The sequence below is a fragment of the Osmerus mordax genome, chromosome 22 (genome assembly GCF_038355195.1).
Source record: "Osmerus mordax isolate fOsmMor3 chromosome 22, fOsmMor3.pri, whole genome shotgun sequence".
Lineage (NCBI taxonomy): Eukaryota > Metazoa > Chordata > Actinopteri > Osmeriformes > Osmeridae > Osmerus > Osmerus mordax.
The window spans coordinates 2,840,076-2,855,402 of record NC_090071.1 but is presented as its reverse complement, the minus strand read 5'-3'; positions in this window follow the sequence as shown (position 1 = coordinate 2,855,402).

Below are 15,327 nucleotides of genomic sequence, written 5' to 3'. Positions count from 1 at the left end.
TTTTCACAACCTTCCCCTGACAGCCAACCAGCGTTACGCCCCAGCTATAAATATCCCCGGCCAGGAACACAGCTATATATCCTGGATCAAATATACAAATGTGCTGTATGGAGGTCATGGGCAGGAGTCTGCATCTGAGGGCGGATGGACATAACTTTTACTCCAAGGTGAGCTTCTGATTTCAGCCGTCAACTCACAACGGGAGCATTTCAGATGTAGAGCGCTGCGAGGCAGCTGTGTTGGCGACTTAGCGCCTGCCTAACGTCGACTTCCTTTCGATTTTTTATGCTAAGTACAAGTTGGAACAACTTTCTAAGTTGGTTAAATAGTTGTTTTTTGTTGATTGTGTTTATTATGTGCAACTTTGTTGTGCTGCAGCCGACAGACAAAGTTAATACACTTCACTACACAAGTCCCGTCCTACATAAAACATTTGTACCTGTAGTCGTTAAAAATACATTCATCCTCAATTATTTTGAATCTATATTTCACTGTGAACTCTGCGGCTTGGACGCAGCGTCTGTCTAAAACAGACAGCTAACCTACCTTTCTTTGTCGAAGCAGAGCGGAGTGCCTCTTCTGGGACGCTTCTGAAACGCGCCACATCGCGTCTGGTGAAAACACAAGCATTGAGAGGCCGCAATCAGCTCCGAAGACCGCGTCGAAACCGGACTTAAAGGCCTGCCAAATCCTCTCTTCCTCCCCTTCGTTTTCATGACTGTAGCGGGGCTGGGGAGGTGGGCCTAGGTTTTAAAATGTTCCTCTTTCTTCTCTCTCTTCCTCTAGTCTCTCCCACAACCCAGACCGCCACCCCGACCCACACCCCGGTGATAATTAACTTTCTACTTTTCTTTCATCTGTTGTTATTGAAGGTTAACAGGGAATGAGTCTGTTCCTTGATCATTGTCTTTAGTAGTGTTTACTGACAGTCTGTCTCCCTCGTTTGCGCCGATGTGTTCCGACGGCGCGAGGCTTTCATTAAGTGCACGCTTCTGCGCCACCAACTGACATTATTGACTCTGACGGATGCGTGCAATTCAACTCTGCGATGTAATTTTAATCTTCTGTTTAGCATGGAGGGAGACAAGTTGACGAGATGCACGCTGTCTCTCTCTCACACACACACACTCTTTGCGTTTGATGAAACACTGTCACAGATTCATTTAAATCCCTTCACAATGAAAAGCTTCATTACACCAGCTCTGCCTTCACAAGAATTGCATTTGAGCATTGAGTTATTGTATACAAGTTCTGAGTCACTGACTGACTGGTTGACGCACTCCAATTCCCAGAATCCTGAGTACGTCTCAAGGCTCCATTCCATAACAGCGCTGATAAGCTCACCTCATGTGGGCATAACTGATTAAAATTGGATTAAATATGCCATTATAATTATTATTAACTATTTAGCATATATATATATAGCTTATTTATTTATTTAACTTTGAGTTGTAGAGGTGGAGTAATGATAACCGGAACCTTAAGTGGTTCATGTACGGGGCCCTAGAGTCAGTCGAGTCAGTCGATTCAGTCGAGTCAGTAACCCAAACAGACTGACTGAGGCATAGGATGACTGAACCTGAATTTTAAAGAAAGATCTTGTACGTTACCATCCAATAATCTAAGTCTGAAAACCAGGACAGGGAATAACATGCAGCTCAGTTTAGCCAGGCTTTCTCGGGCCACTTCTTGGCCTTTTTATTGACGATCCAAAAGGCGAAGCGTCACCCCAGACTCAGTCAAGCTTGTGTGACGTCCCTGTCTAACCTGACACCTCAACTGAGCCAAGGTCATTGAGGATGCCATTGTATCAAGTCCAGGCCAGTCAGATCGTTCCTGAAGATACTGGACAGCTCCTCGCTGTTAGTCAAACATAGCCATCTCCTGCAGCATCACACAGACCGCTGCCCACACACACTACAGCAGTGTTAACCCTCTTCCTCAGAGCCCACTCTCCTGTATGTGCTGGATGTTTCCCTCCCGTTTCCCAACAAACATCTAGAATCTAGCTTCTAGAACATACCGGACAGTGGGCCCTGAGGACCAGGGTGGAAGGCCCTCTGCTCGGCAGGACGTGTGTGGTCCAGGATCATCCTTGTGATCGTTTACCTGACACAGGCACCGGAAGAATCCATTCGTTGAGTATTGACAACGGTGGGGGTTCCCACAGGGGTTAATCTGACAGACTGGCAGCGGCCTCGCAGCTCCGTAGCGACAGCACAGCGAATCACACACGAGGCTAATTACCTCAGACTGATAATCCTGGACCGGTAGGACACTTCCTTGTGGTCTAGCTAGGCTGCCAATAGGATGAGACCAACAAGTCCTCTGAGGCACATGATTGGCTGTTATGCTAATGAACTGGGTAGAGATATCTGATTGGCTACTGATCCACCTTAGACACCAAACAGCAGGGTTTTAGATTGTGTTTGTTAAGTGAATGGGACCCGCAACAGGCAGAGTTACATTAAACCTACAAAAGATTTAATTACTGTGCTGTTGTTGATCACAGCAACAATTACATTTGATAACACGTTGGTGTTTTGTTTTTCCTACAAACGGAATTACCTTTAGCGTGTGTGTGTGTGTGTGTGTGTGTGTGTGTGTGTGTGTGTGTGTGTGTGTGTGTGTGTGTGTGTGTGTGTGTGTGTGTGTGTGTGGAGCATCATGTTATTGTGTCCGTGTCCCTGCGTGTGCAGTCCGGGAGTCAGAGGAGTGTGACATCTATCCTCTCTCACTATGTCTTAAGTGCTCGGGCAGGACTAAATCATGTCGGAGGTGGCGGTTTACAGTGTGAGGAGAGCGACCACACAGATCTTGTTAAGGGCCAGTGGAACCGACAAGCACATTCACTGTGATTTAGTTCCAGTGAAGTGCACCGCAATCTTCGGGGCAGGGGTGGGGGGGTGAGGGTGGGGGAGGGGAGTGGATTGGAGGGGTGGGGTGGGGGGGGGGGCTGGTTGTGTGGGAGGCAGGGAGAGCGGGAGGTCAGGGTCATGCTCCAGATGAAAGCATCCTGGAGGGAACACACTGAGTCGGTAACAATACTGCCGAGTCAAGCTTAACCTATTTTTAATAGTCCCTCTCTCTATCACTCCCTCTTCATGTCTGCAGCACTGCTGTGACAGCTTGCTCTTTTTTTTCAAGGTTAAAACTTAACCCATAGGAACCTGCATCCAGACCACTCTCCACCGTGAATTGATGTTTTTGCTGAAATTATATACAGTATATATAAGGAAAAAGGAGAAAAAACAGATGACCATAGTTTTCCTTATTAGCTGTATGTCAGAAATTGAATTTGTCAATGCTGAGAATTACTGTGAGCCATAGGCTACATATTAAGCAGTGTATGAAAACAAGGAGTTTAAATCAGTATTTGAAGGTGGGGTTAGAGAATGTAGCAGTCCGTTGCGCTACTGGTCAACATCTTTCATCAGCAATCAACATTCTTAATCCTGTTTCAAATTCAATGTCATGTAGCTATATGCAGTACACATACAGTAGTTACATGGTGGCAATGTATCGTTAAAGTAAAGTGTTACCAATTAAATCAATAAATAAATCTAATTAATTACACACTCTTGAGTTTATTTTTTCTTGACAGTTTGCTGTCACCTGTTCTGGCTGTTCTGGCAGAGCCCCCTGAGGGAGTGTTGAGAGGCGTACGCATGCAAAACACAAACACAACATTCCACCGCAATGATTACTTTCCATTCAAACGCCCCCCAAACGACGTCTCAAAAATTAATATGCCGAGGACTGACAAGCGCAAATTACGGCTGTTTCACCATGGCGGCTTTACAATTTTACACTACATTACTGCAGGTACCAAGTCTCCGACGGAGTGTGCATACTTAACAACGTCAATTAAGAAAATAGTTTTGGAGTTGTCGGATACTTCAGTGAACCAGGGCGCTCGCAGGCGGCAGAGCTGGGAGTGCCATGTGTTGCGTTGCAGTGCCAGGTGCCTTGTTCGCTCCCACGGGAAGTTTCTCTGTAGGTGTTTGCATGTGTGTTTTGTGTGTGTGTAGGTTCTCTATTTTGTGCGTGTTTGTGTTTTTAAAGGTATTTAGTGCTGGAAGTTTGTGTGCGTGTGGGTGCCTGTTTTCCATGACGGCTGCTCTTCCGCATCGACACAATCCCTCAAATCTGTGACAGGTAAACGCATGATCATGCAAACCTCCACTGTCAAATCGTGACATACAAACATCACGTTACGCTCATGGCCAGTATGTTAATACCACTGACTCTGTACAAGTTACTGTGAAAATGGTTGAACTTTAAAACAGTTGCTACTTGAAAGTGATCGTGTTTACTGCACTTGATGTGCTGGCATGAACTGTACTCGTCAACATAGAAGGGTTTTCCATGTAAAGAACATGTTAATTAGTATTCCAAGGGAGAGACAGAGAGGGAAAGACAAAGATGATAGAGAGACAGAGAAAGAATATGGAGAGACAGAGAGAGAAAGATGGGGCAGAAGGAGAGACAGAAAGAGAGAGAGGCCAGGGAGAACGAGGTTGTCTGTGCGTGTGTGTCTGTTTTCTGCGTTTGGTGTGTGTGCGCATGTGTGTGTCTGTTTTCTGAGTGTGTGTGCGTGAGTGTGTGTGCGTGTGAGAGCTGGCTCTGCCTCTGCTGTCGTCTCTGCGGGTCCTCTGGAGAGGTGGTCCTCAGGAAGCTTCCCCCGTCGCCAGGACAAGGCTCGCTCCCAGCAGCCGTCAGCGCTAACAGACGCCATCACTCACACAGAGGCTCGGAAACCACGCGCTTCAAATCTCACCACTGCTGCGAAGGCAACTGCCCGCGCGCGCGTCTCGCAAATCTGCTGCTCCGTGTGTTCCGACTGGAGGCAACACACACACTCTCTCACGCACACACGCACACACACACATCCTGTCTCCAACACACTCACACATAATCTCTCTCTCCCACACACAAACTGTCTTTTATACACACACACACTCTCCCGGATAACACTCAAACACACATAAATGTGCATACCCACACACAAACACACATCTACACAAACGCTAACAACCTCACGCACACCCACAAATGTACTCGGACATCCGATCCCTCCCTGGTACCAGACACAACCACAAAGCACTGTCGCAGAATGCGGCCCGCTCGCTCGCACTCTCTATCCCCCTGTTCCGCAGCGAGGCGCTGGATTTAGAGTCAGTAAAGCTGCCTCATGTCCGCTCTTCTGTGTGGGCTTAGCCAGCGCGTCTGAGCTGAAGCTGCTGGCGAGCTGTGAGGCGTGGCTCGTCCTCTCACATCACCGCTGCTGTGGCACGGCGTCAACGCAGCCAGGCGAGGACACAGCCCTGAATTAAAGACGGCAAACGATAGCCGTAGAAGATGTTGGATGGGCGTAGCTCCGCGGTTAGAGCGTTTGACTGCAGATGGTGAGGTCGCAGGTTCAAATCTCGCTTTGGAGGAAAGCGTCTGCAGGGTGGATACGTCACCGTTATTATGGTCTGGCTGCATTACTGCTGTTCTGGGTCTGAATGTTCACACTTACCAGATGTATGTTTCTGTACCCCCGCCATCTGGATTCAAGCTCAACAATCGGATGGTTTTTACTACTCTATACCTCGTCTCCTCCTGATTAAATATTGTCCTGGAACATAAAATCCAGTAATGGGCGAAGGAACAATTTGTAGCACTGTGTTGTGACCTTCGAACATGCTGCTATTTATTACGGTGGATGGGTCATCCCAGACAGGAAGACACAACGGGAAACACATCACGAATACTGATGACCTGTTTCATCATAAACATAGACCACCGTTTAAGAGTGGCCTAGTCTTAGGACAAAATACATGCTGTATATATATGTAGTGTATGCATTATATATGTGTAACATATGATCAATATTCTGTCCTTGTTTGTCTTCATGAAAAATAAATACTAATATGTCGATCAAGTCATTGATCAAGACATCAAAAGCGTCAAAATGTGAAAGTGTTTTTGGTAATTTAGTGAATCAGCATGAGGCCAAGCTGTCGCAAGCTCCTCTCTGCTTTGGGCCGGGAGAGCTAGAGACAGATTGGTATGGCTAGCTCTGGGTTGCCAGGTTGTTGTGGACAGCTCACGGTTGCCAGGTTGGTGCGGTTACCCCATGGCTGGCTGGTTGAGTCTGGGCTACCAATGTGCTCAGGGTAACAGAGTGGAACAGGATTTGCTCTGAGTGGCCACCTGCATCCAGACTCCACCCCGTACTTGTTCATCACTGTCCTGACGTGGGGACAATACGTCACAAACACCTCCCATTCCATCCCCCTTCCATCCTCCATCCTCCCCCTCCCTCGTCCATCCATCCTTTGTCATCACTCCCCCCCCCCCCCCCCCGGTCTCCCTACCTGCTCCAATCATCATATACCTGTAGAGCATGCTCACCTCTCTCCCTACACACCCCAGAGCTTTCCTGGTCCCTCTCTGCCTCCCCTCCTGCCTCCCTCCCTCCCACCCACATCGACCTCAACTAGATACACTCATCATTTCACATTCTCCTCGCACCATATCTACCTCCCACTATATCTACCTCGGCACACAATCCTTCTCTCCACTGTTTCCTGTCCACATTTACTCCCCCGTTCCATCCCTCTCCTCCTCTCCTCCCTCCCTATAAGTGTGTTGAATATGTATGCAGCTTTATGGACATAAATAACAGGGTTCACTTGACACGCCTGAGGCGCCACTGGTGTCGTCTTGCTGTCAGGACGGCCGTCTAACGCAGCCACTGCCTTCTCTCCTCTCCTCCCTTCTTCTCTCCTCCCCCCTTCTCTCCTCTCCTCCCTTCTTCTCTCCTCTCCCCCCTTCTCTCCTCTCCTCCCTTCTTCTCTCCTCTCCTCCCCCCTTCTCTCCTCTCCTCCCTTCTTCTCTCCTCCCCCCTTCTCTCCTCTCCTCCCTTCTTCTCTCCTCCCCCCTTCTCTCCTCTCCTCCCTTCTTCTCTCCTCCCCCCTTCTCTCCTCTCCTCCCTTCTTCTCTCCTCTCCTAAATCTCCTCTCCCCTTTCCTCAATCTCGTCATCTGCTGTCCGCTCCTTCCCTGTTCTCTCCACTCCTCCCCTCTGCACTCCTCTTCTCTCCTCCCGTCTACCTCCACTGGCTGCCATTATTTATTCAGTTTGTTTGGCGGGCTTCAGTGTCTGTGGCAGGGCAGGCCAGGCAGACCTATCGAACTGTGGCATAATAGATGTAATACATCAATGCGTTTGAGCTGAGCGGATTTAATTAGGCCTTCCTGGTCCTTTCATCAATTCCCTCCTGCGCCGCTGGGATTCGGAGGGTAATACAGAGGCCTCCTGTAATGCATGAGAATAACCCTCCCTCCCCCACGCCTCTGCACCGCCCTCAACACACACACACATACACACTCCTCATCAACACAAACACACACAAATGCACCTCAGTGACACACAGACACACACCTCGCCAACACAAACACACTCCTTGTCCTCAGTAGCCCTGCCACTCAAGCCAAAGGGTTAGGCAGCAGAAATGCAAATTCTCACCTAAGTGTCCATAATTAAAACTCCATCGCCTTCAGCTTATGGTGGAGAGTGAGATTGGATTCTATATTTAAGATGGCACACCACCCCCCCCCCCCAAAAAAAAGGAGAGATTTCATCATCTGGAGGGTGTGTGTTTGTGACCTTGTTCTGCAGCACTGGCGGAGCGTTGTGTCGCGTTGAACAGGCACGTTGACTCTGAACCAAGTCAACCTCAGACAGCTCTCCATGAATGCAACGGTCCAATCCAGACGAAAGCCTATGTTTTCCTTGGCAGTGGTTTACAGCTTGTCGAGGATGACTAATTGTGCAAAAATGAGGTGTGAGGAGAAGGATTCCGGCGCCTGTGGTTGGTGTTACAGAGCCCCTCAGGAGCCAATCCCAGCCTGAGCTGATGGATGAAACGGCTGTTTTATTGGCCGACTCCATGTGTAACCCAATCATTCGGTTTTTGTCTGAGATCAATAGTGGTTGACCGTCATAGGAATTCAATACATCACTCGACTGGGACTCATGTCTGTGTTTGGTGAGAGATTCACGGTCATGTGCAGGCCTGGTGTGTTTGTAGTGTGTCTGTGTGTGTGTTGGTGACATGTGCTGGTGCGTGTGCGTGCCTGTGTGTGTGCATGTGTGTGTCCATGCCAGGTGACTGTGAGTGTGACATACTTAACCCTCAGAAGTTCAGTATTAGTCCAGTATCTCAGGTAAGGAAGCAGGTGGCTCATGGTCCCACATCAGCACATTTCCTCAGGAGAGCTGTGAAACAGTGAGCCTCACAGGAGCTCCGCCTCTATCGTAGTAAAACAGGCGGGAGATTAAGATTAGGAGATTAAATTGAATCGGTGAGGAGAGGATCTCCCTGAGCGGGACAAGGACGGAGCGCATCCAGGGTGTCATCCAGACAGACGCCCCGTCCACACACCCCCTCCGCACACCCCTCCGCACGCCCCTCCACACACCTTTCCACACACCCCTCCCCACCCTTCCACACACCCCTCCACACACCCCTCCGCACGCCCCTCCACACACCCCTCCGCACGCCCCTCCACACACCCCCTCCACACTCCTGGGTGTCTTGTCCCTCAGCTGAGTAAACTGAGGCACAGTGGGACCAGGCTCAATCCCTCCCAAACTGAGAAGCTGCCAGCTATATGTGTATCTCTGTCACATGCAGAGAGACAGCAGGGGGTGGAGAGGTGGAAGGCAGAGAGGGGGGGAGAGAGGAGGATTGAGAATAGGGGAGGGAGAGAGAGAGGTGTGGGGACAGAGAGAGGGATGGAGAGAGCTGTTGGGCAAAAGGGAACTGTTGGGAGATGCATAGAGAGAGAGACAGACAGATAGAGTGAGAGAGTGAGTGAGTGAGTGAGTGAGTGAGTGAGTGAGTGAGTGACAGAGAGTGAGAGAGACACAGAGAGAAAGAGAGAGAGAGACAGAGAGAGAGACACAGAGAGAGAGAGAGAGAGAGAGAGACAGAGAGACAGAGAGAGAGAGAGAGAGAGAGAGAGAGAGAGAGAGAGAGTGCATCTTTATGTATGAGACTGACGCTATATGTCCTTTCATTTCTCTTTCCTCCTCTAGTTCCTCGTCTGAATCCCACAGGAAGTGGAGGGGCTTCAAATGGGGACTGAGGTCTGTACACATCAATGAATACAAATATCAGACAGGGTTTCAGTATATGATACAGATTCAAATGATCTGATCAGACACACTGCAGGGACAGGCCAGTACATACCTGCTGTGCAGCCAAGAGTTAGACTTTCTTTCTCTTCAATATCAACTCATCTACCTTTCTTTCACTAATCCAGTTGCTTCTCATTAAGGATATTCAGAAATAAAAACATGATTCGTTAATAAAAGCAAAAGGATTCACTTTGTGTATGCAATCTGAATGGGTGTAGTGTTAGTAAATGTAGTATGTTTTTTAAAAAAAAATAACAAAAGGAGCGAGTTTCGACTGGTTTCGACTGGTTTAGACAGGTCTGAAGAGGGGACGAAACTGGAGCCCTAGCCTCTTCATACACACGTTCATGTATTCTGCACCACGTGATTAGATTGAATGTGAACAAAAGCATTCAACTTTGCCTTGTTTTTACACATTGTTACTAAAGGTCACTGTGAGATGTTGACAGTGTAATTAAGTCATTGACATTCAACACTACCCATTGGTGAGACATTGAAATGAAACATAACCTCATATTCACACAGCTGCTGTAAATGACTGTAATGCTTGCTTGATGGGGTTGCTTGGTGATAAGGCCCAAGTGGGTAGTTTGATACACACACACACATACACACACACACACACACACAATGCCTTGGGGAAACTGGGTCTGTGAGCATGTTGCCTGATGAACCAATTAAAGAGCAGGATTCTTGACATGACGGGGTTAACCGCCACAGCTGAGGTGAATTAATATCCGCTCTGAAGAATCTCAGGATTGTGATCGGCAGGAAAAAAAAAGACACTTGGAAATTATTATTTGAAAGTTGGAAAGGAGTTTCTTTAAGTGCCTCTGTTCCTTGCAGGCCTTGGAAAACATCTTATACCTCCCTCCCAAAACACAGACCAGACTCGCCCACTGTTAAACCAATGTTCATTCCAACTGGTAATTAATGCAATCTTACTGAGTGGGACATTGACAGAGCTGGATGGGATAGCGGAAAATTAGGCGAATTTGACCAGTTTGGGCTTCCTGTCAGCATGGAGCCAGCATCATTTACATGACAGCAGATGGTATCATTCTGTCATCTATCTATTCAAGGATACTGAGAATCTTATAAACATGCAGTGAGGCAAACACATGCATGCGCACTTGCACACACACACATATATACACACACCCAAACAAAAGATAGATGGGAAGACACACCCCCAAACTCAGACACAAGTACACACACACACACACACGTACACACAGCCTCAAATCACCCAAGACTAGCTGTTTTGTAAATATAGTATTTTTCTAGGGGACTTTTCTTTGAAGATGGACTACCCCACTCTCTGTTAATTCCACAAGCACTAATCCCTGTAGTCTTTTACTAATATATCCATTACATGAGTGATGCCCTCGTAAGCCAGCCCCAGTCAGTAAATAATTCTGGTTAATTAAAGCCAAGACATCCATCTTTGCTCCTGCTTTGTGTGAGAACTCGGGGAGACAGTGTGTTCCATTAATAAAACACTGCTTATCACTGTTGTTGATGTGATTTCAAACCTGTTAATTATGCTGTAGATTTGAAATGGAAATTGCAGCCAATAATTCATGAGAATGGGGAGTTGCTTGACATCGTGTTTCCTCGATCTCCAACCTCTCACGTTCACCCTGGTTACGGAAACCTGATACACTCGCATGAACAATTACTCACTCATTTGTCTGTATGTTCGCGTCAGGACGCACATCTGGGATTCTAAACGGCAGCGTTGTTTCATTGAGTGGGTTACACCGCCAGAATAAAGATACAGCTTTCCATCATCTGGGAGGTGCTTGTTGGAAAACTATACGACCTAAAGAACTCAGAGCAAAAACTGTGTTTTGAAAATAAGCCGCAAAATGATGCCCTTGTCTTGATCCCTGTCTGAATTTAAAAAAGGGAAAACAAATTTACCAAAGCAACTTGTGTCAACGTCTATTAGAGTGTTAAACTCTTGATGTAGAGTGATGTAAGCCAGGACAATTACAGTAGTTAGTTGTTTTGAAATAATAAGTGAATCACTGACATTATCCTCAAAGTTCCAGCTACGCAAGTCTTCAATTCCCAGAATACACTACACCTCTCACTTCAACGTCTTCAAATCCCCTCCTTCAGCACAAGCAACACAGTTCCCTGGCAGCCGACGCGCTGTGGAGCAATGCTGAATCATCTCCATCTTTGAGGCTGTGAAATTGACTGGCCTAATGGAGGCGCAGATGATTTTAAACCGACCAGGCTTTGATTCAGGCAGTCCTGTCAGTGGCACCGGGGTGTGGGGTAAAGACAGGTCTGGAGAGAGCTGTCCTCAACCGCAGTGCTACAGTGCAGCTGACACTTACAGACTTCCATGAATATTGAACACCCACTGGACACCATCCTGAATATAATGCACTTCCTTTAATCATGTCGGACACCACTCTCTTTCACTGTGAAGATGATAATATTGCAATAATCCACCAAAATACAGGTGATATCATTTTCTTGAACGACTTGAATGGTACACTAGCTTCGCTTCACATCTCCTAAGTATGTCTTTTAAAGTATCTCGCTCTTTTTTGCGAACACACACACACCCACAGACACACACATAGAGAAGAGAGGCAGTTGGCCTGTCTCTGGATTCAGCCGATGACTCAGTTGCAGGTTTGAACCTGTGGAACAGGGAACCAGGAAGTAACAAACATGGCCGCCGCGACATCTAACGACCCTGATTCAGGCCACTTCACTGCTCGCATTGTGAGGGGACGCCTATAAATACAGACTCATAAACCAGGAACATTAACGACGAGCCTGGAGTGAAATACTTAGCGGCTCAGCTAATGGGGTCAAGCAGCTCGTTTCAGATCGGTCCATCGCATCGGGGAAGGGAGGCACAACCTTGGGCCCCGCCAGCGTGGAGGGAGGGTGGAGGAGGGTCGAGGAGGGTCGAGGGAGGGTGGAGGAGGGTCGAGGGAGGGGGAAGGAGGGTCGAGGGAGGGGGAAGGAGGGTCGAGGGAGGGGGAAGGAGGGTCGAGGGAGGGTGGAGGAGGGTGGAGGAGGGTCGAGGGAGGGTGGAGGAGGGTCGAGGGAGGGTGGAGGAGGGTCGAGGGAGGGGGAAGGAGGGTCGAGGGAGGGTGGAGGAGGGTGGAGGAGGGTCGAGGGAGGGTGGAGGAGGGTCGAGGGAGGGTGGAGGAGGGTCGAGGGAGGGGGAAGGAGGAGGTGAAGGGGTTAGGAAGGAGGAGGGAGAGAGAGGGAGGAGGGAGGTGAAAGGGGGTGGAAGAGGTTGACAGGGAGGTGGAGGTTGGGGACGAGGGTGAGGATACCCCTGATGGGAGGTAAAGATTTGACAAAGTCTCACAAAGTCACAGCCAGACAGAGAGCGACAGATAGAGAGACAGAGAAGCCTCTTTACATTTAGTCATTTAGCAGACGCTCTTATCCAGAGCGACTTACAGTAAGTACAGGGACATTCCCCCTGAGGGCAAGTAGGGTGAAGAGCCTTGCCCAAGGACACAACGTAATTTCATTGCCGGGAATCGAACTGGCAACCTTATGATTACTGGCCCGATTCCCTCACCGCTCAGCCACCTGACTCCTAGACTTTTGTTCACACTTACATTTACATTTACATTTAGTCATTTAGCAGACGCTCTTATCCAGAGCGACTTACAGTAAGTACAGGGACATTCCCCCGAGGCAAGTAGGGTGAAGTGCCTTGCCCAAGGACACAACGTCAGTTGGCTTGACCGGGAATCGAACAGGCAACCTTCGGATTACTAGCCCGATTCCCTCACCGCTCAGCCACCTGACTCCCCTGACACTTGTCAGATGGTGCCATAAAATTGGTAAAATTTGACTCCATTCCTGGTTCAGCCTAATGTGTGGTAAATTCATTTTATCTTACTGAATCATTGTTTGATTTAGAAATGCTCCAGATTAGCAGAAAAGTTACCCTCAATTGAACGTTTCATCCTAAAACACCGACCAAAATACACCCTTCAATCGTTGACATCTTTATTTCTGGACCACATTTTGGAAACTTGCAAAAGTAGGACCAGGTAAGCGAGACGTTCAACAAGGGATTGTTTTTTTTTTCTGCCAATCCAAGAAACGCTCCTGCCAAAGTCTCATTCAGCTTCTTTAGTCCTACAGATCAGTCCGTGCATATGGTAACACACTCTCTCAGCATGACAGCTACCAGCGAATACGGCGATGTCAACAAGCCTAATGATAAAAGCTTTGGTCTTCTCTCAGACTAAAATACACCTCAGCAGGTCCTTGGGGGAGGGACGGGGAGCAGGAGAAATGATTGTTCTTTACACGGCGCTGTGTGCGGGCTCCCTGATGGAGCAGAACTGGCAGACAGTGGCAGATGGCCTGGTAGTAGCAGGGTGTTTTTACTCACGGTGAGGAGAAGGACTGGGCACAGTGCCAGGTTCCAGAAGCTTCAGACCTGCTCCTGACTGTGCGTTACAAATACTAAGTACCAAACAGCAGTCCTGACTAACCTTTCTCTCTCCCCCGGGGCATAGGTTGGGTAAGAAACCAAGTAGGAAGAGACAAACAGCTTGTACAACTATGACTCTTTCAACTTCTATTTATTTTTTATGCCCGGTCATTTTTTTTCTGTAAAAAGAAAGCTGGTGATTCAGTAGAAAGCTACCGAACACTTCTGATTTCACTAGGTACTAATTTCGAAAAAGACTCAGCGAACATAAAACATTTTTAATGGTCCCACCTAAGTCAGTCCTCCTCTGAAAGTCTAATGATGCTGTATTTTTGCAGGCGGTGAGTCCTGTAGGTGTGGACACCTTGGGGAGACGCACATGAAAGTGAACAAGAGTTAAGAGTCTCAAGGAGTTTCTCTCTTAATGAGCCGAGCCGAACTCCCACCCGCTGGGTGATGACTGCACGTTTCAACCGGACTTCCCTCTCCCTCTCCCCTGCTCTCTAACTCCACCTCCCCTACCCACCCACCCCCCCTCCCACACCTGCCTCCCCAACAATCCCCCCCACACACCCACACACACACTCACCTCCCCTACCCACCCACCCCCCCTCCCACACCTGCCTCCCCAACAATCCCCCCCACACACCCACACACACACTCACCTCCCCTACCCACCCACCCCCCCTCCCACACCTGCCTCCCCAACAATCCCCCCCACACACCCACACACACACTCACCTCCCCTACCCACCCACCCCCCCTCCCACACCTGCCTCCCCAACAATCCCCCCCACACACCCACACACACACTCACCTCCCATACCCCCACACACACACTCACCTCCCATACCCCCACACACACACTCACCTCCCATACCCCCACACACACACTCACCTCCCATACCCCCACACACACACTCACCTCCCATACCCCCCCACACACACTCACCTCCCATACCCCCACACACACACTCACCTCCCATACCCCCACCTTCACCCCCACCTTCACCCCCTCAACAAAGCTCTTGTCTGGGAGGGAACAGGCAGGCAGAGACCCCCACTGCCCCACAACCACCCCCCACAGGGCAGTAACCATGTTCCTCACTTCATTTACCTTCTGGCCTTCCTCTCCATGCCAGACCAGGCCAGACCAGGCCAAGGCCAGGCCAGGGCCAGGGGCCAACGACAACGGACAAGCGGAAGGTTTGCTGAGCCAGCCTGACAAGACGGCGAGGGAAGAAAAGGAGTAGAGGCTTCTGGAACTTCCCTCGACAAGCTGTTGCTCATGCTCGTTTGTTTTTTCCCTCTCTCTGGGTGTTACCCTCCTTCCCTCCCCCCTCGCTCGTCAGGTTGGCGTGACCTGTGACCTGCTACAGCGAGCATGTGACAGCAGAGACAGGGGCATGTGTGCTTGTCTCCTACAGAACTGCCTGTTGTCGATGTCCCTTACAGCCTGCTGTTAATGTGCCTTAAAGCCTGCTGTTATTGTGTCTTACAGCCTGTTATAAATGTCTCTTACAGCCTGCTGTTATTGTCTCTTACAGCCTGTTATAAATGTATCTTACAGCCTGTTGTTAATGTGCCTTACAGCCTGTTATAAATGTCTCTTACAGCCTGTTGTTAATGTGCCTTACAGCCTGTTGTTAATGTTCCTTACAACCTGTTGTAAATGTTCCTTACAACCTGTTTTT